We start from the raw sequence: 23,786 nt of genomic DNA on the forward strand, positions 1-23,786 counted from the left end.
CCAGCTTTTTGGAGTTCCTTGAGGAAGTAACATGTGCTGTGTATAAGGGGGAACAGGTGGGTGTACTGTACTTAGATTTCCAGAAGGGATTTTGTAAAGTGCCTTTTCAAAGGTTGTTACGAAAAATAAAAGCTCATGGTATGGGGGTAACATATTGGCATGGATAGAAGATTGGCTGGCTAACAGGAAGCAGAAAGTAGGCATAAATGGGTCTTTTTCAGGTTGGTAAGATGTAATGAGTGGTGTGCCACAGGGATCAGTGCTGGGACCTCAACTGTTTATAATTTATGTATATGACTTGGATGAAGGGATGGGTGGAATGGTTGCCAAATTTGCTGATGACATACAGATAGGTAGGAAAGTAAGTTGTGAAGAGGACATAAGGAGGCTACATGAAGATGTAGATCGGTAAAGTAAGTGGGCAAAGACCTGCCAAATGGAGTATAACATGGGAAAATGCGAAATTGTCCGCTTTGGCAGGAAGAATAAAAGAGAAGTATATTATCTCAATGGTGGGAGATTGCAGAGCTCTGAGATGCAGAGGGATCTGGGTGTCTTCGTGCATGAATTGTAAAAGGCTAGTATGCCGGTACAGCAAGCAATTAGGAAGGCTAATAGAATGTTATCATTTATTGTGAGGTGAATTGAATACAAAAGTAAGGAGGTTATGCTTCAGTTATACAGAGCACTAGTGAAACCACATCTAGAGTACTGTGTACAATATTGGTCACTTTCTTTTAGGAAGGATATAACTGCATTGGAAGCAGTTCAGAGCAGGTTTACCAGACTAATACCTGGAATGGGCGGATTGTCTTATGAGGAAAGGCTGTATCCGCTGGAGTTTAGAAAAGTAAGAGGCGACTTGATTGAAACATATAAGATCCTGAGAGGTCTTGATTGGGTGGACTTAGAGAGGGTGTTTCCTCCTGTGGAGAATCTAGAATTAGGGATCACTGTTTAAAAATAAGGGGTCACCCATTTAAAACGGAGTTGAGGCGAAATTTTTTCTCTCAGAGGGTTCTGAGTCTTTGGACCTCTCTTCCTGAAAGAACGTTGGAAGCAGAATCTTTGAATATTTTTAAGTCAGAGGTGGATAGATTGTTGGTAAGCAAGGAGGTGATATCATATGTTCATATGTAACAAGTGAGTTGGGAATGACTGCCCTTGACATCAAGGCAGCATTTGACCAAATGTGACATTAAGGACCCCCAGGAAAATTGAAGTCAATGCAGGGGGAAATGTTCCACTGGTTGGAGTCATACCTAGCACAAAGAAAGGTGGTTGTGGTTATTTAAGGTCAATCATATCAGTCCCAAGACATTGCTACAGGTGTTCCTCAGGGTAGTGTCTGAGGCCCAACCATTTTAAAAATTATTTATTCTCTCATGGAATGTGGGTGTCGCTGGCAAATGTGGCTGCACCATATTTGTTGCCCATCCCTAATTGCCCTTGAACTGAGTGGCTTGCTAGGCCATTGCAGAAGGCAGTTAAGAGCCAGCCACATTGCTGTGGGTCGAGACACACGTAGGCCAGACTGGGTACAGATGGCAAATTCCCTTACCTATAGGCATTAGTAAACCAGATGGATTTTTAGAACAATCGATGATAGATTCATGGTCACCATTACTGAGACAAGCTTTATATTGCATTTAAAATTCTACTAGCTGCTGTGGTGGGATTTGCACCTGCGTCCCCTGTGCATTAGCGAGGCCTCTGGATTACAAGTCCAGTGATACTACAACTATGCCACCATCTCCCCTATCCTCAGCTGCTTCATCAATGACCTCTCCATCGTAAGATTAGAAGTAGGAATGTTTGCTGATGATTTCACAATGTTCAGCTCCATTCACAACATTTCAAATACTGAAGCAATCCATGTTCATATGCAGCAAGACCTGGACAATATTCAGGCTTGGGCTTGATAAGTGGGAACATTCACACCACACAAGTCCTAGGCCAAGACCATCTCCAACAGAGAGAATCTAACCTTTTCTCCTCAACATTCAATGGCATTACCATCGCTGAATTTGCCACTATCAACATCCTGGGGGTTACCATTAACCAGAAACTGAACTGGACCAGCCATATAAATATGATGGCTACAGGAGCAGGTCAGAGGTGAAGAACTCTCCGGTGAGTAACTCACATCCTGACTCGCCAAAGCCTGCCCACCATCTACAAGATACAAGTCAGGAGTGTGATGGAATACTCTCCATTTACCTGGATGAGTGCAGCTCCAACAACACTCAAGAAAGTTGACACCAGGACAAAGTAGCCCACTTGATTGGCACCCCATCCACCACCTTAAGCATTCATTCCTACCACCACCGATGAACAGTGGCAACTGTATATCCAATCTACAAGATGCCCTGCAGCAACTTACCAAGAGTCCTTCGACAGCACATTCCAAACCCGCAACCTCCACCACCTAGAAGGTCAAGGGCAACAGATACATGGCAACATCGCCACCTGTAAGTTCCCTTAAGTCACAAACCATCCTGACTTGGAAATATATTGCCGTTCCTTCACTGTTGCTGGGTCAAAATCCTGGAACCCCCCTTATAACAGCACTGCGGGTGTACCTACACCACGTGGACTGCAATGGCTCAAGAAATCAGTTCACCACTACTTTCTCAAGGCAATTAGGGATGGGCAATAAATGCTGGCCTGGCCAGTAATACCGACATCATGTGGACAAGTAAAAAAATCATTGGGTGGGATTTTCTGGCCCCGACTGCCGCCGGGATTGTCCAGCTCCGCCGAATGTCAACGGACTTTTTTCTGGTCCGCTGCATCCCTGTGGCAGGTCCCGCCATGGCGGGGCCAAAAAACCCCGGCCAATGGCAATTCCACAAAAATCTCCCTTAACTTGCCAAGCAATGCCATTGTTTTAGATCTTTGAGGTTATTGTTTAGTGTGTGATTGCTATTAATGTTTGTTGTGATGATGCTCCTCTTTGGTGCTGGTGTGTGACATGTATAATCTAAACTAATACAATTAAATGATTGCATTATGCAAGCGATAATGGTGCAGTTGGCTGTAGAATTTCACTGTTAGTCTGCGAGGACTTTTTTGGTTGTAACACCCGAGTACGCTTTTTTTTATTCCTGAAGATGGGACTTTGTCTCCACATGGACTGTGCAGTGGTGACTGCTACTGATATTGTCATTGATAGATGCATCTGTGACAAGTAGATTGGGACAAGGTCTGTTAGGTTTTTTCCTCTTGTCGGTTCACTCACCCATTTTACAGGCCCAGTAGGGCAGATGTGTCCTTGAAGACTCAGCCAGCTCGTTCACTAATGGTGTTACATTGGACCACAGATTCATAGGAAACAGGAGTAAGCCATTCAACCCGTCATATCTGCTCTACAGTTTAATGAGATCATGGCTGTTCTTCTACTTCAATGCAACTTTCCTACACTCTTCCCATATCCCTTCATGCCGCTAGCATTCAGAAATCTATCGATCTCAGTCTTGAACATACTCAATGACTGACCCTCCACAGCCCTCTCGGTAGAAAGTTCCAAAGATTCACCACCTTTTGAGTGAAGAAACTCCCCCTCATGTCAGCCCTAAATGGAATAACTACTACTCTGAGACTGTGCCCCCTGGTTCTAGACACCAACACCACCCCCGCCCCCCACCATCACCCTCCCCCCCCACCCACCCCACCCCCCCACCCCCACCACACACACCCCCCCCCCCCCCCACCCCGCCCCAGCCAGAGGAAACATTCTTCCTGCATTTACCTTGTCAAGCCCTGTAAGAATTTTGTTTGCTTCAATGAGATCACCTCTCATTCTTCTAAACTGTAGAGAATAAAGGTCCAGTCTCCTCAATCTCTCCTCATAGGACAATCCCGCCATCCCAGGAATCAGTCTGTTGAACATTTGTTGCACTCCCTCCCTGGCAAATGTATCGAGAACAAAATTCTACGCAATATTCCAGGTGCAGCCTCACCAAAGCTCTATGCAATTGCAGCAAGACATCTTTACTCCTGTACTCAAATACTGTTGCAATAAAGACCAAATGATTCTTGGTGTTAGACATTGAAGTCCCCCCCACCCAGAGCACATCGTGTGCCCTGACACCCTCAGTGCTTCTTCCAATTGGTGTTCAACATGAAGTAGTACAGGTTCATCATGCATGGGAGGGCCATAGGTATTCAGCAGATTTCCCTTGTCCATATTTGACCTGATGCCACGACACTTCGTAGGGTCTGGAGTTAATGTTGAGGACACCCAAGGCCACTCTCTCCCTGTTGTATACCAGCGTGCTGCCAGCTCTGGTGGGTCTGCCCTGCCGGTGGGGCAGGACATAACTAGGGGTGGTAATGGTGGTGTCTGGAAAATTGGCTGTAAGGTATGATTCTGTAAATATGACTGGGTCAGGCTGTCATGTGACTAGCCTGTGGGACAGCTCTCACAATATTGGCACAAGCTATTGAGGATTTTTCAAGGTTAACTGTCGTTTCCAATGCCTAGGGCGATGTCGGATAGCCCATCTGGTTTTATTTTTATTCAACAGTCCTGCAGCAATTTGATACAACTGAGTGGCTTGCTAGGACATTCCAGGGGGTAGTTAAGAGTCAACCTATGTGTCTGGCTATGTTTGGCTAGACTGAGTAAGGACAGCAGATTTCCTCTCCTGAAGGACATTAGTGAACCAAATGGATTCTTACAACAATCCTATAGTTTCATGATCATTATGAAACTATGGCCAGAATTTTCTGTTTGGTGGGCCCCGCTCGCTGGCACGTAGGATAACGTGCGGTGATGTCAGGCATGCGTCCCGACGTCACCGCGCATCATTCAGATCCTCAGTTCGGGGGCGCATGCCGAACTGTCAAAGGCCTATTAAGGCCATTTAGATTCCAATTAAGATCATTAACTGAACTGCCCATCCAACCTTAAGGTTGGCGGGTAGGCAAAGAGCCCAGGCGGCCTTCGCATTTATCATGAAACCTCATCCACGGGTGGGATGAGGTTTCATGAAGGGTTTATAAATTAAATAAATTTTTTAATTAAAATTCATTGACATGTCTCAGCTCATGTGACATTGTTACATGAGGGGACATGTCTCAACATTTCTTTTTCTTTAATAAATTTTTAAAAAATCAAACTAATCCCCCTGAGGCGGCTCTGTGCCTCAGGGTGATTTCTGCGCTCTTTCACGCACGTACGCGAAAGAGCGCAGGCCGCGACTCAGCCTTCCCCCCCCCCCCTCGCCCGCACAGGGAGCGCTCAGCACTTCCAGGTGCACGTCACGCTGGCCGGGCCTTAATTGGCCCGCCTACACAAAATGGCGGCACCCAACCGATCGCATGCAGTGATCGGCTGCACGCCCCTCCCGCTCCTGCCCAACTCCCCCACCCCCAACGGGGAGAAAATTCTCTCCTATATTGCAGCAGCCCTGCATCAATTGCTGCTGTTACTCACTGGTTCTGCTGACTTTCTGCTATCTGTACTGCCAGTTGCGCAGCACGATTATGGTGATATATTGATGCCAGCCCCATTATCTGTAAATGCTAAAGGCATGCCAGTGCTGCTGGTCACTCCCTCAACATGCCTACTTGATATATCTGAAAGCAGTAGAACTTTGATCATGAGCTGCTGGAATCAAGAACACAATAAAGGTAAATGTAATGCGCATTTTGTTCACATTTTTTGTGAGACCCAACAAACATGGCACAAAGATAAATTGGAAAATCCAACTCCTATTTGCAGAAGCTAGTTAAACGTCACAAACAAACTTTTGGCCATTTTATTATTCCTAACCTACAGGGCATTCTTTTCTTGAACAGTGGCAGCCAAGAAACAAACAAACCGGGACTCATCTAGGATGATGTGACCCTCTGCTACGAGAGAAAAGTGCTTTGAGAAATCAAAGGCCAGAATCGTCCCAGATTTTTTAATATTATTCACTCATGTGATGTGAGCGTTGCTGACTAGGCCAGCATTTATTGCCCATTCCTAATTTCCCTTGAGAAGGTGGTGGTGAGCTGCCTTCTTGAACCGCTGCAGTCCCTGTGGTGTAGGTACATCCACAGTGCTGTTAGGAAGGGATTCCCAAGATTTTGACCCAGCGACAGTGAAGGAAGGGCGATATATTTCCAAGTCAGGATGGTGTGTGGCTTGGAGGGGATCTTCCAGGTGGTGGTGTTCCCATGTATTTGCTGCCTAAGTGCAGTAGCAGGCGGGGAAAAGGATGTTTCATCCGCCGGCCGCAATGGTGCCTTTTCACGTCGTAGCGTCCCATTCCCGCCTCATTAATTATGTATTCCCAGGAAACTCTCTGGGTCGCTGGCAGGCAGCCTCAGATTCACCCGCCACGCCATCACCTCACCACTTCCTTACGCCGGGTGGCACATTTAAAGTGCAGCTGCAGGCACACCTCTCAGTGCTTCCAGCCCAGGACTGCTGCACAGAAGACATGGCCCCGAAAGGAAGGAAGACTACAGCACCCCCCCCAATCGGTGACACGTCCCTGGAAGGCCTTTTGGATGCCATGGATGCCCACCGTGGTGTCCTCTACCCCTGTTCTGGCCATAGGAGGAGCAGCAACATAACCAATTTGGCTTGGGAGGTGGTGGCAGCAGCGGTCAGTGCCAATGCCCTGCAAAAGAGGGCAGCCATCCAGTGCAGGAAGAGGATGAATGGTCTCATCCGTTCCACCAGGGTAATTCACTCTATTCATCACACTCAACTCACATACTCACAAACACATCACACATCCACAGGGACCTCACATCTCAAGGAACAACACCACTAACTCTCATGCACCCTCACATCCCCATCAGCCTCATATCCTCTTGAACTCGCGTCCTCACCCCGTCCATGGCTCCGCTTACCACACAAACATTCTACGCAGTGCCATGCGTCCTGCTCATACTCTGTCTATCTGTTTCCATGCAGGAGAAACTGGCTCACAACAGCGGGGAGAGGTCCCAGACCGGGTGGCGGCTGGTGGGGGAGGGGGGGCGTGGAATGGCCCACATTAGGCCCCTCACTCACTTTGAGGAGAGTGCCTTCATGCTGACTGGTGAGGACGTGGACCATGCCTGCGGTGATACTGAGGTCAGACAGTGACAAACACCCACGTGAGGATCCTGCACCACATCATCCCTTTCTCAACACAACTGTGAGTGCTCTCTCTCCTATTTTTGACTCTGCTGCCACACACTAATTATCTCTACTTTGGTTCACAGGGCGCTCTGCCAGGTGACCGACACTCTCAGCCAGCCAGTCCCTCAGCTCCATCCACATCCTCACCTCCAGCTAAGAGGATACCTCCTCCATTGAAGAGCTGGAAATAAGCAGCCTGGAAGACCCGTCACAGCGCTTACCCAGGCCCTCCACCAGTGCAGAGACACACAGCTCTGGTGGGACCTAGATCTAGAGCAGGTTTGGGTTCACAATCTGATGGTCACCGCACGAACACGTCTCCGCATCAGGAGGAGGCAGGTTCAGCCGAGCTCCCCGGCTCTCGGAGGGCTCCTGGGGAAGAGGCATTTGTGAGGTCCGAGTCAGATTACGAGCCTCTGGATTCAGCCTTCTAACTCATTGTGGAGAGTCAGCAGAAGGCGGCGGGACAGCATGCAGAGCTGTTGGAAGCCCTTGACAGAGTGGCACGCGAATCGGAGGAGTGCGTCTGCCTGCCCTCTGATGAAGTGGTGCCCACATATGCGCATATGGAGGTCTCCATGGGAAGGATAGCAGATGCCATGGAGACCCTGGTCCAGCAAAACGTGGAGATGCGCGCAGACCTGCACTCCATCGCGGGAGCCATTGGTGAGTACCTGCAGTGGCAATGCGAAAGGGAAACGGGGCACATGGACATCACTCCAGGTGCTCCTTCCCCTCAAGGAGTTAGGCCAGGGCCCTCGGGCACCTGAAGGGAGGAGGAGCAGCAGCTGGACATTCCTGGATCATTCACTCAGGAATCTCAGAAGCTGTCCTCTCCCTCCAAGTCTCTTTTGCCTGTGACTCCCTCAACCTTATTCTCTGTCACTGCAGAGGGAGCAGCTAGCCCACAGGAGGGCAGCCAAAACAAGTCGGGGCCCTCAAGGCTTCCGTTCTCCAGTGGTCCCACGCTGAAGTCATCAGAGGCAACAGGGCCAACCGTTGCACAGGCTGTCTCCACCCCTGCTGAGGATGTCAGGGCAGCACCTAGAAGTGTAAGGCCTAGAAAAGTTAAGAAATTCTGATCACAAGCAGTTGCATGGATGAACACATTTTTTCACTTTCTAATCAGAAAATATATTCATTTTCACTGAATAATGTGTAATGGTACCTTTCAGCCTCATGTACAGGCTTTGCAAGTCCTCACCGTGCATCCTCCCCACCCCACTAGCAGTTCAACTGTACACAGATGGCCCACGAGTGATTCTGGAGGGACAATGTGTGTGGCAGGGCCTTTCGGAGCCTCGTGCAAGCATTCTTCCACACACATGGAGCCTTCCTCCATCACATTCATCTCAATGTCCTGAGCATTTTTGATGCTGCCTGCTGGGGTTATCTTTCAGTTGTCCATCTGAGCTGACCCGCATCTCTGCCCACTCACTGATCAAACTCCCATGCAGCACCTGTGCCTGCCCAATACAAGGTTCCTTTCGCTTCCAATTTTACAAGATGGTTATTGAAAAGTATGTCTTCAGCTCCCCCGTCCTTTCCCCTCCCCCAGTAACCCATGCCCTATCCCCCATCACTGTTGACACCTCCTGGCATCACCTTCCACCTCCCCCACCATCACCAACCTGCCAAAACCCTTTTCTTTCCAGGATGTCCAGAATGTGCACATTCCCTACCTTCCCAGGAATCTCACCCCCATCCAGATTGACCTTGCCAACCTCTTCCTTCCCACCCCCAGGGTCCGTGTGTGCCTCCGAGTCCCCACCAACCACCCTTGCCGTCCCTTCTACCGCTACCATCGCACCCTCACCCTCCCACCTTACCGACTCACTCTGCCCTCTCTCATTCTGACCATTCCCTCCTACAATGCCCACCCTCATTTCATTTCCCAGGAGGCAGTCATCGACTCCACAGACCCCTCCCTTGCACATTTACCTGGACATCCCCCCTGCTCAACTTACTCTTCCTCCACCCTTACTCCTTCTTCCCCCCAACTCATTCCTCCCCCTGGACTCCTTCCCCCCTCCAAACTCCTTCCCCCCTCTGAACTCCCTTCTCCCCACAAAGTCCTTTCCCCCTCTGAACTCCTTCCCTTACACTTTCCTCCCTAGCTTACACCTACCTCCTCAGTTGTCGCATTCTCCCCCGTTATACCCTCCCCCCCTCCCCATTCCAACCTCAGCCCCCCCACCCCCATCACCATCGATTCCCCTCCCAACCTCACCTCCACTCGGTACACCTTCCTCTCCCAGTCACAGCTGGACTTTCCTTTCCACTCCCTCGACGCTCATCCATAGCAGACCATGGCCAAGACACTGATGTCTCGAAGTAGACCCCAGACATCAGTGGTGACTTCCCACCTTCTGTGAATTGCTTTGCAGCAGAGCCATGTCCATGAGAATTCACCTAGCATGCAATGTATGTGTTCCTGCAGGGTCCAGTAGCTGCTGGGCTCCAGCATCTTCTGCTCCTCAGATGCCCGCGATGTCAGCAAGGTCCTGGCGGTAAGTCCTAACTTCTGCACATCACACTTGTCAAGACATGTTCGGCACCAGCGTGCTTTCCCGCCAACATGGGCAGTAAATGTGATGTGGGGGGATGATTCCGGCGAGCTGGGCTTATAATGATAGACAGACGTATTAAAATGATGTGCGGCGGCGGGAAAGGCGGCTCGCCATTGATGGGCAGAGCGGATGATTGCAAACTGGTTTTGGCCTTCCTACCATTTTGTCTGCCCAAAATCTATTTTTGATAGAAAATGGAATCCATGAAATATACAAAACTAGATGCCATTTAATAGAGTTTTGAAACTTGTCCATTTATTTATCCCTTATTGGAACTGTCATGAAACTGGAATCCTCAAAGGGTTAAATGAGATATTGGTATACCCGGACAAAATAATGAACACAATAAGAAAAGAAAAAAACAAAAAGCTAAAAGCTACTGCGGATGCTGGAAATCCAAAACAAAAACAGAATTACCTGGAAAAACTCAGCAAGTCTGGCAGCATCGGTGGAGAAGAAATCAGTTAACGTTTCGAGCCTTCATGGCCCTTCGGCAGAACTGGAGCATAGTTAGAAGAAAGGAGAAATATAAATTGGTTTAAGGTGGGTGGGGGGGGGAAGAGACACATTGAGGGTGTGGTGTGATGATTGTGGAGATGAGCAGATAATCAAAAGGTGTCACAGACAAAAGGGTCAAAGAGGTGTTGAAGGTGGTGGTCTTTGAGAAAAGTGCGAATTAAGAATGGAAGACGGGATATTCAAAGTACAGCTCTAGTGGGGGTGGGGTGGAAAGACTAGAGGTTTTAGTTTTAGATTTAAAAATAATGGAAATAGGTGGGGAAAGAAGAATCTATATAAATTATTGAAAAAAAAAAGCGGGGGGGTGGGAAAAGAAACGGGGTGGGGATGGGGGGAGGGGGAGTTTAAGATCTAAAGTTGTTGAATTCAATATTCAGCCCGGAGGGCTGTAAAGTGCCTAGTCGGAAGATGAGGTGCTGTTCCTCCAGTTTGCGTTGCGCTTCACTGGAACAATGCAGCAAGCCAAGGACAGACATGTTGGCAAGAGAACAGGGTGGAGTGTTAAAATGGCAAGCGACAGGGAGGTTTGGGTCTTTCTTGCGGACAGACCGCAGGTGTTCCGCAAAACAGTCGCCCAGTTTGCGTTTGGTCTCTCCAATGTAGAGGAGACCGCATTGGGAGCAACGAATGCAGTAGACTAAGTTAGGGGAAATGCAAGTGAAATGCTGCTTCACTTGAAAGGAGTGTTTGGGCCCTTGGACGGTGAGGAGAGAGGAAGTGAAGGGGCAGGTGTTGCATCTTCTGCGTGGGCATGGGGAGGTGCCATAAGTGGGGGTTGAGGAGTAGGGGGTGATGGAGGAGTGGACCAGGGTGTCCCGGAGGGAACGATCCCTACGGAATGCCGTCAAGGGGGGTGAAGGGAAGATGTGTTTGGCGGTGGCATCATGCTGGAGTTGGCGGAAATGGCGGAGGATGATCCTTTGAATGCGGAGGCTGGTGGGGTGATAAGTGAGGACAAGGGGGACTCTATCATGTTTCTGGGAAGGAGGAGAAGGCGTGAGGGAGGATGCGCGGGATATGGGCCGGACACGGTTGAGGGCCCTGTCAACGACCGTGGATGGAAAACCTCGGTTAAGGAAGAAGGAGGACATGTCAGAGGAGCTGTTTTTGAAGGTAGCGTCATCAGAACAGATGCGACGGAGGCGAAGGAACTGAGAGAATGGGATGGAGTCTTTACAGGAAGCGGGGTGTGAGGAGCTGTAGTCGAGGTAGCTGTGGGAGTCGGTAGGCTTGTAATGGATATTGGTGGACAGTCTATCATCAGAAATTGAGACAGAGAGGTCAAGGAAGGGAAGAGAAGTGTCAGAGATGGACCATGTGAAGATGATGGAGGGGTGGAGATTGGAAGCAAAATTAATAAATTTTTCCAGGTCCCGACGAGAGCATGAAGCAGCACCGAAGTAATCATCGATGTACCGGAGAAAGGGTTGTGGGAGGGGGCCGGAGTAGGACTGGAACAAGGAATGTTCCACATACCCCATAAAGAGACAGGCATAGCTGGGGCCCATGCGGGTACCCATAGCCACACCTTTTATTTGGAGGAAGTGAGAGGAGTTAAAGGAGAAATTGTTCAGTGTGAGAACAAGTTCAGCCAGACGGAGGAGAGTAGTGGTGGATGGGGATTGTTGGGGCCTCTGTTCAAGGAAGAAGCTAAGGGCCCTCAGACCATCCTGGTGGGGGATGGAGGTGTAGAGGGATTGGACATCCATGGTGAAGAGGAAGCGTTTGGGGCCAGGGAACTGGAAATTGTTGATGTGACGTAAGGTGTCAGAGGAATCACGGATGTAGGTGGGAAGGGACTGGACAAGGGGAGAGAGAAGGGAGTCAAGATAACGAGAAATGAGTTCCATGGGGCAGGAACAGGCTGACACGATCGGTCTGCCAGGACAGTTCTGTTTGTGGATTTTGGGTAGGAGGTAGAAGCGGGCCGTCCGAGGTTGGGTGACTATCAAGTTGGAAGCTGTGGGAGGAAGATCTCCAGAGGAGATGAGGTCAGTGACAGTCCTGGAAACAATGGCTTGATGTTCTGTGGTGGGGTCATGGTCCAGGGAGAGGTAGGAGGAAGTGTCTGCGAGTTGACGCTCAGCCTCCGCGAGGTAGAGGTCAATGCGCCAGACAACAACAGTACCACCCTTGTCAGCGGGTTTGATGACAATGTTGGGGTTGGACCTGAGAGAACGGAGTGCAGTGAGTTCAGAGAGAGACAGATTAGAATGGGTGAGAGGAGCAGAGAAATTGAGACGGCTAATTAGCTCCGAAGTTTTATTATCTTGTTAATGGTAATGATCCATTCAAACTGTAAAGCCTGATTGTTCTTTGAATCCATCACGTTACTGTATCTATGTCTAGCAGAGCTTCATGAAGTACTTGGCATATTTGTGGAAGAGCACAAAATTCATGCAAAAACATCTTTGTATGGCCAATTCAATTTTGACTTTGGCATAAATCTCACCAGATAGTCCTCATTCACGGACAGTGATAATTATTAGAAATGTAGCTTTGACAGACAATGGGCGGAAACGTCCCAGGTTTGCACTAAGTGCGGTATTGGGCAGGTAAAACATCCCGCTGGCCACAATATCAGCTTCTCACACTGTATCATCCCAAACCCACCGCATTAATTATGCATTCCTGGGAAACACGCCATTTCTATGGCGGGTGGGCTGCGATTCACCCACCACGCTGTCACCTCGCAGCTTCATCATACTGGGCACCACATTTAAAGTACAGCCATGCGCACACCTCTCAGTGCTTCCAGCCCAGGATGGCTGCAAATAAGACATGGCCTCAAAAGGCAAGAAGACTATAGACCCCAGGTTTAGTGATGCATCCCTCAAGTACCTTTTGGACGCTGTCGAGGCCCACTGTGATATCCTCTACCCCCACTCTGGCCTCAGGAGGGCAGCAACATTACCAATCCAGCTTGGTAGGCAGTGGCAGTGGTGGTCAGTGCCAACACTGCACAGAAGAGGTTGGCCATCCAATGCAGAAAGAGGATGAATGATATCATCCATACCGCCAGGGTAAAGCAACTACCTCATCACTCTATACCCACACTCAAGCCCATCACACACTCACTGGCATCTCACTCACTGCCAGCTCAGATATCACCACTCACTCTTTCACACACACACACACCCTCACATCTCCATCTGGCCTCACCTACTCTGGAGACTGCCTCCCACCTTGAGACCACTTGTATAGATCAACTTGTGCCCACACACAAACCCTGGAGAATCTTCTTTCCCAGTACAGCCCTCATCATGCAGTCTCTTCCCTTGCCTAAGGCCACTTCTCCCCCTTCCCCAAGCAAGCCCTAGCCCTGCAGCCAAACAAAGCCACCTTATGGCTGGGTCTGATAAGTAGAGACCTGCCTGTGAGCCCCTCTAAAAGTGTGGGTGCTGTCGGCGAAGCCTGGCGCTGATGGCTTTAAGTGCTGCCCGAAGCAAGATAGGCAAACAAACTTCAAGGTGATTGCATGCTGATGTGTTTCACAATTGCACATAAGTGACCTGTACCTGGCGAGCTGCACTTCACTTGGGACTTCGAAGTTTGTTTGCCTACCTTGCTTCGGGCAGCACTCACAGTCATCTCCCGCACGCCGACGTGGGTGGACGATCCAGCATTGAAGGGGGCGATGAGTCCAGTGGGCTAGCCTTATAATGATATGCAGATGTATTACAATGAGGTTCCCGACATCTGATGGCAGGTAACGCGGCACGCCATCGACGGGCTGAGTGGACGATTGCAAACTGGTTTCACGACGTCACAAAACCAATTTTTATCCTTCTCACCATATTGTCCGCTCACGCCGCTGAGCATGCCCGACGCCAGCAGGCATGGACGATTCCGCCCAATGTGTCTACATATTTTACCCCTTTTCTCAAAATTGCAGCTTTTTGAGTTTTGAGTAATGAAAATTGATAAATCTGGAATGGAATGTTTGGGACCAATTTTCCTCTACTTTTCTCCAGGGCACAAGCACGAGTCTCCTTTGCCATTGCTCCTGGAATTCCTGCGCTTCTGCTCAGGGTTGGAATGGTGGATGGGGTAAAGTTCTTGTAGCCACTATTGGTGGGGAGTAAGGGTAATCGTGTGAATGAGGTGTGAGAAGATGTTCCTACACCTCCTTCCTCATTTTCCTCTGCTGGATAAACATCCATTTTGAGGGACTCACTGAGGAAGTGTTCTCCAAGGCCCTGCACCCATCCTCACTCTGATCAGAGAATCAGCGAGGGGTAGGTGGTAGATTTGTGGAGGGAGCAAAAAAAGTAGGTGACTGTTTTTGCAGAGATTGCAAAGTGGTCATCGGGCCTCATGCCAGTGGCTCCTGTTTATAGACATCAAGGCCTGAATTTTCAGCTTGGCGGGCGGGATTGGCAGGCCTGGGATTGGCTGGGAAACGGACCATAGACTGTGATCGGCCCCCGACCGCAATTTCGCGCTGGCTGGCCAATTAATGACCAGCCAGCGTGAAGCGCGTGCTGAAAAGCTCAGCGCTGCCAGGATGGGGGCGGGAGGAAGGCGGGTGATGACATCAACATGGGTGCGGACGAGCGCTGAGAGAAAGCTCCCTGAAGGCAGAGAGCTGCCTCAGGGAGCTGCAGACCCGAAAACCATGAAATAAAGTTTTGAAAATCAGAAAAAAATGTCAAAATATCACAATCTGGCACCTGATGATAAAAATGCTGTCCACAGATTTTAATTTTTACTTTATTTAATGACGGAAACCTCATCCCGCCCTTGGATGAAGTTTGATGAAAAATGTAAAGGCCGCCTGGCCGATTCGCCCATCTACTAACCGTAAGGTTGAACGGACCATGAAAAATTGGAGACAACTGCGCCGTTAATATTGGGCTTAATTGGCTACTTAATTGTTGGTGATCGCACATCTGACTTTTGTGCGTGTACGCCAAGCAAAATATCATGTCAGCACGGGATGACATCAGGACGCTCGCCTGATGTCATCTTGCGCGATTTCATGCCCGATCGGGCCGGGTGCGCACCCGCCCAATCAACGTAAAATTCAGCCCAACTGCAAATCTTGGAAGATGTTGAAGCTAGACATAGGAGTTCAAATACATAAATATTTTAAAGTGAGAGAGCATGTTGATAAAAATGCAAAAGCAAAAGGTATACTATGATTTACAAATAGGGGAATAGAATACACAAGCAGTGTTTCAGCTGCAGTTAGAAAGTTGTGTCCAATTTTGAGTATTAATTTTTGTAAACATGCCAAAGCCACAAAGTGAGTTTAGAAGAGATTTGCCAAGATTGTGCTAGAGATGAGAGACCTTATGAAGAGAGACTTGAATAACTGGGATCCTATAGTTTGCTTGAATGGTGAAGGTTAGGAGGATATCTCATTTAAGAGCATTTGAAGTTATAAGGAATTTTAATAAGATCAGATACCAAAATTTCTACCCACTGGTCAGCAATTTATTAACTAAAAAGCATTAATATGAGACCATCCCCGAGTGAATTAATTCAGAGGTTTGGAGAATATTTTTACACAGACGATTATCAGAACATGCAGGCCCCACAACTGCTTTTAAAAAGAAAGTATTTGAAAAGAAAATAAATTGAAAGGACGTGGAGAAAGAGCAAGGAAATTGATATTTAGTTCCGGACTCTTTCGGAGAGCTGGTGCAGAAATAATTGGCTGGATGACCACCTCCTGTGCTGTAAAATTGAATTATTCTAGGATTCAGATGTTCAGATAACAAAAGAACTGCTCACAAATCAGCACTTAATAAGGATAATTTTTTGTTGCCTGTTGCATTAGGGCACAATATGGCAGCACTGCATGGTTGTACTGTCAATCTGTTTAAAATCATCAATGGCTGGCAGATGGTGGAGACAGATGACAGGACATGCAGCAGAAAGATCATTTGGCCATCGGGCATATTTGTGATGATTTCATGCATCTTTATTTAAGATAGGGGGCTGGGTAACAGTCACAAAAACATTAAATGCAGTGAATAGAAACAAATAGACATACTGGATACATATGGATGCCTTAGTTTTTACAAGCACCCTGAGAAATTAGTGTTATTCCCATGAATAAATTGAGTAATCCACAGAAAGGGAGTGGAAGGCTATGAAAACCAATGTGACAAAACAAGCTATGAGCCAAAAAAAGAAGAATTTGAACTATGTTGAATTAGGATCAGAAATGTAGTAACAAAAAAGTAAACATCTCTTTACGCGTGGTTTTAAATATTGCAGGGTTTCACTGTGTCATCATACATGCATTACCTACTAAATCTTCACAGCCACTTTAGCACCATGCTTTAGTTCTAGCAGACAACCACTTTTAATATTTGGGTGTCGCGCTAGCTGTTTATGGTTGCATCAGAATAGCCATATTGCCATCTTTTCCATGCTGGCTGTAGTGGAGCAATAGCAGAAAGGACTGAGTTATTCTGTAAGTTAGAACAACTTACGTTCAGCTTTTAAAATCTAGCCCCAACTGATAGGATGCAATTAACTCCTTTCTGCTGGCTGCAGTTGCACTAAGTGAATTGAGTTTAGGTAGTCTTAGTTCAGCTTCTGGTTAATTGTGTAAATGTGTCCATAATTCAGCATTAATTAGTGCCAAATTGTCAGTCATGCTCAGTGAAACTGCTGGCAGTGGCTAAGAGGGTGATGGCGGCAATAGGACCTTGCTGTGCTTTCTTTTACATACCTGATTCACCTGATACCTGGTGCCGTAAAATGATGTGGGAATGGTGGGACTCTGCTGTTTCTGCCTCTGTCAATGTGTCTCCTTCTGCTATAGCCTCAAGTTGCTCAGACATAAACAAAAAGGCATAGGCAAAAATAAGTTTGCCCATTTTTTTTATATCACTCCCTACTTCAAGCCATTTATGCAGCATCACCTTCATTCCTTTCCCACTTGATTTTCAGAGTGTCTATTTATATGATGGACAAACTAAGCCCAATAAAGTTTCCAGGACACTCTTTATTTTGGACACGTGCCAGTCTCATGAATTTAGACACAAGCAGCTCAAGGAGGCTACTCATGTCTCAGCTTTGTGGTGTAGGAACTATTGCTGCCATCTTCTGTTCCAATAATTTACTGCTCTTTGATTTTTAACATGACTCATACAGTGAAGGCCTCAGTAAGGATAATTGTTTTTAAAAATCACTCAAAAAATTGCAACAAACCACAAGAAAAATTATTTTCTGCTGCGTCTACATTTTAGGACTTAATTTTGAACCAGTTTTGAACCGGTGTAATAATATCCTGGGGGTAGCGCCACTATAATAACTAAACTGTATTTCAGCGCAGTGATCAGTGGACATGGAATTAGGGCATATTTACATGTGTAGCACACTTTTAAAAAAATTTTTCACAAGATGTGGGCACCATTGGCTAGGCTAGCATTTATTACCCATCTGTAGTTGCTCCTGAGATGGTGAGCCACTTTCTTGAATGGCTGCAATCCATCTGGTGTAGGTACACCCATGGTGCTGTTGGAGAGGGAGTTCCAGGATTTTGACCCAGCAACATGGAGGAACAGCGATATATTTCCAAGTCAGGATGGCATGTCGCTTGGAGGGGAAATTGCAGGTGGTGGTGTTCCCACGTGTCTGCCGCCCTTGTCCTTCTAGGTGGCAGAGGTCGCAGGTTTGGAAGGTGCTGTCAAAGGATCCTTGGTAATTGCTGCAGTGCATCTTGTAGATGGTACACACTGCTGCCACTGTGTGTGCACCCAAGTTTCCTCAATCTTTTATGCAGAGATCTGCTTTATTGTCCAATGTCTCTGGAACTTGGGAAATTCTACCTCTAATTGCTGTTTTATTTGGAGACTTTACAGGTTGGCATGTTCAGTTCAGAAGCACCCAGCATTTTAGGATTGTTTGCATCTCTAACAAACAATGATGTATGGAGTTTGATTTCTGCACATGCTGGATGCTTTTTGATATGGAGCAGGTTGATCTTGGAGGAAAGTCAAAGTGACTTATGTGGATCTTTTGCAGCAAAGCTCATGTTAACTGAAAGTATATGCTATTTCAGAGAGGGAACATTAGATTTGCAAGCAACTGAGAAGAAGTGTGGTACCTGCAGTTATGGGGTTGTGAGTAGTTTAGGGAGAGATTACTGAGTATGTGGAGAGGAAAAGAAAAGATTTGGGTGGTAATGAGAACTTGGAGTGCAAGAATAAGTAGTGAAAGAGTCAAGTAAAAGCATGAAGTAGTTGACTAGGAAGTGAGCACTGGGGGATGTGAGTATCTGGGGAGGAATTGGCAGCAAATACCTGGAGTTGGGCAGTCAAGTTATGAGAATTCAAATTGGTGGCAACGGTAATTCAACTTTTGGAGATTCTGAGTAATTGAGGGAGTGATTAGTTTTGAGGAGAGTAACATGTGTTGGATTAATGAGCAGCTAAGGAGCAAGTGAGCATGTGAAGGGTGGACAGCAGGCATTTGGTGGAAGTGAGTATTTTGGATCAGTGGAAAATAGGGTACCTCAATAACACCTGAAAACTGTGCATTGGCTGCACCGCTTCTTCCGCTCAGATTTCTGTGCAAGTGGAGCGCCTCAGCTCCATAGTGGAAATCTAAGGGAAGGTATCCATGGCTGCATTGTTATGGTAACTTTACTGCCTTGAAAATGTGCTATAATGCTATTGCAGGCACTTTGGCCTGATATTTGGCCTGAAGTGGAGTTCTGTGCCTGGGAGGCTGTTGGGAGACAGGAAAGCCGGAAAACGGGTGTCTCAAATTGTAGAGATGTACTACCAAGAAGCTTCTTTAGTTGAACAATGAACTTTATTTACAGAGCTGCTGGATTAGCTGCAGACCTCTAGAAAGGCTACAATACATTCTCTAGAGTAGGAAAATTTGCCCCTTATAAACTTCCCCACGCTCGGTGTTGATTCGCCGTTCTGACCACGTGACCCTTATTCAATAAGGCTGGCCTTAAAGCAACAATCACCACGTCCCTCCCCCTTTAATTCCTTGTTTTATATTCCTTATTTACACAAATTACTTTATACAGGTAAATAGAAAACAACATCAAAAATCTTAGAAATAATCACACTGGCACTGGACCACGAATTCAGATTATACACTTATATAGATAGATCCATTAATTACAAATCAAGTCGTTGAGAGGGTTTCCTGTTTCGGGTAGGGTGCCATAATTCCATATCCTGAGGCTGTCCTACAGGATCAACACGAACAAGAACTGATAACTGGTACCTCTTTTGGTACAGGCAGTTCATCACTATTTGATTCAATGGAGACATCAGTTATGTCTATAACAGGTCGATCAGGTACTTCGGTGCTTACGGGTTTGATAACATTATTTGGTGGCAACACTGACTAGAAGCGTCTCCCTGTTCTTCAGGTGATCCATGTGTTTACGAATGATCCGGCCTTCCGTGTCTACTTGGTCTCACAGACAGTAATCCTTGAGATCCAGCTTGAACCGCTACTGAAGTTTCTTACATATATGGCTTCATCTACTATAAATGTCCGGGCTATACTATGCCAATCATGGCTTGTTTATTGATTACCTTGGTTCTTTTCTACCCTCCCTGGCAAATTTGGAAATACAAGTCTCGTTCTGAGATGACGCATCATAAGCAGTTCTGCTGGTGGAACTCCTGTTGTTGCATGCGGAGTCATGCGGTAGCTAAGAAGGAAGCATGAGATTTTCATTTCCAAGGTTCCTCCTGACAATTTTTTTAGTCCTGACTTGGAAGTTTGGATGGATCTCTCGGCTAGTCCGTTTGATGCTAAGCGGTAAGAAGCAGTTCGGATGTGTTTAATGCCATTTAGATTGGTGAAGTTCTGAAATTCAGCACTTGCATGGCTCCATTGTCTGATATAATGACTTTGGGAAGTCCATGAGTTGAAAAGCATTGGCATAACCTTTCAATGGTAGCATACGATGTAGGTGATTTCACCTCAAACATCTCCATCCATTTTGAGTGTGCATCAATTATGTTTGTGCCTAGGAATGGATCCGAACCCATGGTCAGCCAGGTCATTCCCAAGGGTGCAGTGGGGCTGCAGCTGGCAACTTTTCTTGCAGTTGGCACTGTTAACAGTGCTTGACTAACTTGTCAATATCTGCATCTATACCAGGCCACGCATGTAACTCCTGGCAAGCATTTTCAATTTAGAAATGTCAAGATGAGTGCTATGTAATTCAGTTAGGAGTCTGCCTGGTTCCCTGCCTGGTACAAGAACAACTACTCTTGCTCCCCACAGTACAATGCCATTCTGACAACTCAATTCGTATTTGCAGGTAAAAAACAATTTCATTTCCTTGGAGACTGGCTCATTTAACCACCCTGTGAATACCTGGGGTCTCTTACTTTGGACAGAAGCGGATCTCAATTGGTCCAGTTCCTGATCTGCTTCGCGCTCATGGGCAATGTGTCTAAAACATTCAATGCAAGAACGATTTCTTAGGGCACAGGAGTACACGAGATGCTTTCTTGCAAGGGTAGGTGGCTAAGGGAGTCCACGTTCACTATGTGTATCCCAGGTCGGTGCTTGAAAGTGTATTCGTAAGCGGACAGAATTAATGCTCATCACTGAATTCTTGCCAAGGCCATCGGCGGGATAGCCTTGTCTTCTTTGAAAAGGCCCAAAAGCGGTTTATGATCAGAGATGATAGTAAAGTGCCTGCCATGTAAGTACTGGTGGAATTTTGACAGTCCTTCCTTCTCAATCTATGAATAACCTTTTTTGGCCACTAAGAGGGTTCTTGATACGTAACCTGTTGGCCTCTCAGAGCCATTGTCCATTTCATAGGACAATACTGCACCAACATCATACAGAGAGGTATCGCAGGTCAATATCAATTCTTTAGATGGGTCAAAGTGCACTAACAAGGTTGAGGAGTGCAACAAGTGCTTTACTCTGTTGAAGGCTTCCCCCTACGGAGCCTTCCAAGACCAACGATGGTGTTTCTTCAGCAGTATGTGCAAGTTATCCAACTTGGTGGCCTGATTAACTGTTAGCTTATAATCACTGCAAATGCGGACGGTCTTATCGGGTTTCAGTACAGGGACGATAGGCGCTGCCCATTCCGAAAATTGAACCGGCTTGTATGATACCTAGTTGTCCAACCTGTTTAACTCAGCATCCACTTTTTATCTTAAGACATATGGTACCAGTCTTGCCTTTAAAAAAAATTAGGGAGTTGCCTCTGGATCAACATAAATCTTGGCTTGCAAACCTTTGATTCTCCCTAATTCTTTGTCACAAATGCATTTTGTACTTTTTTAAACAATTCTAGCAGTTCTCCTGCCCGCACTTGAAAAATCTCGGACCAATTTAGTTTGATTTATTTTAGCCAATCACGGCCCAGAAGGCTTGGTCCTTCCCCAGTCACTATTATTACTGGGAGCTGGGCTGACTGCTGCCCATAGCTCACAGATACCATGGCAGTGCCTTTTACTTTTATGACTTCTCCTGTGTAAGTCTTCAACTGGGCAGAAGTTCTCTCCAGGTTTAAGGGTTGGCTACCTTCTCTCAGGTACTGAAATGTGCGCTCACCCATCACTGCAGCTGATGCCCCTTTATCCACCTCCATAACTAGAGGCTTCCCGTTTACATGGAGTGTGACAGTAATAGGGTTTGCCTTGACTGCTTTAAGATTAAAAAGAGAGTGAATGTCAGGATCAGTTATTTCAGGCTCTTTCACATTATGTACTTCTAACATCTTTGCTGGCTGGTTACTTGGCATTCTGGACTTAGATCTGCATTGCTTTGTCAAATGACCTCTTTTGCGACAGTAATAGCACTCGGCCTTCTTAAATCTACATGTTTCAGGAGTGTGGTTACCCCCACATTGGTATCATTTCAACTTCAGGATCACTGCCTGATTGCCTCCGGTATTTTTTTTGGTATCTGGGTGATTGGGAATGATTCCCACTTCACGGCTGCTTCTGCGATTTTGACGCCACACCTGGCTACAGGTTCCCACCCTAACTGGTAAACGGTGTCATTTTGCAAGCTCTGTAGCTCCTGCGAATCTCTTTCAGTGCTTTCCATGGCCAGAGCTATCTCCATTGCTCGTTTAAAGTTTATATCGACTTCTGCCAGCAATCGACGCTGAGTGGCATTGTTGCGTACGCCACAAACTAACCGATCCTGGAGCATGTCGTTCAAGGTCGCTCCAAAATCACAATGCTCTAACAATTGCTTCAACTTAGCAATATAAGTTGCAATCAATTCGCCTGGGGCTCTCACCCTCATATTAAATTTGAATCTTTGCATAATGACTGATAGTTTGGGCTGAAAATAGCCCTTCACTAAATCCACGAGCTCACTGAATGATTTGGAGTAGGGCTGCTTGGGACTGTGAGACTGCAAATAAGGTTGTAGGTTTGACTCCCACAGACGCTCAAGAAAACTGCTTTGCACTTTGCCTCCTCCTCTATTTCGTTGGCCTGGAAATAAAACCCAAGGCACTTGCTGTATTGAGTCCAGTCCTCCGTGGAGGCCTCAAATGGGTCGATCCTTCCAAAGAGAGGCATCCTGGTGAGTATATTTTTTTCCCTTTCTTTAAAACGAGATACTCACAGCTTTAGGGCGAGAGGCAGCGCCAGGATCATTTATCCTTGTCACCAGATGTAGAGATGTACTACCGAGAGGCTTCTTTAGTTGAACAATGAACTTTATTTACAGAGCTGCTGGATTAGCTGCATGCAAGCAACGATCACTGCACAAATGTTCTGCCAAATTTAATTTCAGCGCTTCTTTTGTGGGATTTCTGCCCACAGACAGCCTGAATGACAGACTGAAGATCTCTTGGGCAAAAGCCTGCTTCACAAGATCAAAAACTGCGACATCAGATGGGTGTACTAAAGGAGTGAGAGAGATCCTGGGAGTGGGTGGGTTGTGATCTCAGGGTGGAGAGTGTGGGTGGGGTCTGACAGTGGTCCAGACAGTCTTCATTCTGGAGAATGGGTTGGATTGTAGTCCAGGGCATCTGATGGTGGCCCGGTGGGTGGTGGGGAGGGGGTTCCTATGATGATTTGCTGGTTGGGGGAAGGGTGTCAGATGGTGGTCAGGAGGGAGCAGTCAGACTGTGAGGGGGTTTACAGGGTAGTTTGTTGGGCCTGGAGGAAATACTCCTGCTTCTCCTGACTTACAAGCAGTGTTGTAAAGACACTTACCTCATGGATTCAGTACCTCTCTCCTCCTTTAAGCTTATGGGAATCCCAAGGCCTGGGAAACCATCCACATGTGATTAAAAATAGAATGCCTATTAAAATGAATGTAATATTTAAATGACAAACTCAGTTCTGACAGGTCGCAGCCCTCATCTTGCTTCTATTAATATCAAAAACGGCTGGATGTGAGGTGGGCTCAATTCCTCTTCTGAATATTTTGCATTTTCAGCTCTGAAGCTTTTGGGAGTTGAGATCCAGTTCTTCCTTTTTACCAGTATTTGAAGTTTTATGTTGGTAATATTGATTCCAAAAATAACCTGAAAATGTCCCAAACCTTTGTTAATTACTATACTGCTTTATATTGGACTTGAAATAATTTGGATTCTGGGAACTTTGTTCCATGAACCAGCTCACATTTACACTGTG

Source organism: Cetorhinus maximus, chromosome 20 (assembly GCF_964194155.1).
Source record: "Cetorhinus maximus chromosome 20, sCetMax3.hap1.1, whole genome shotgun sequence".
In the NCBI taxonomy this organism is placed as follows: Eukaryota; Metazoa; Chordata; class Chondrichthyes; order Lamniformes; family Cetorhinidae; genus Cetorhinus; species Cetorhinus maximus.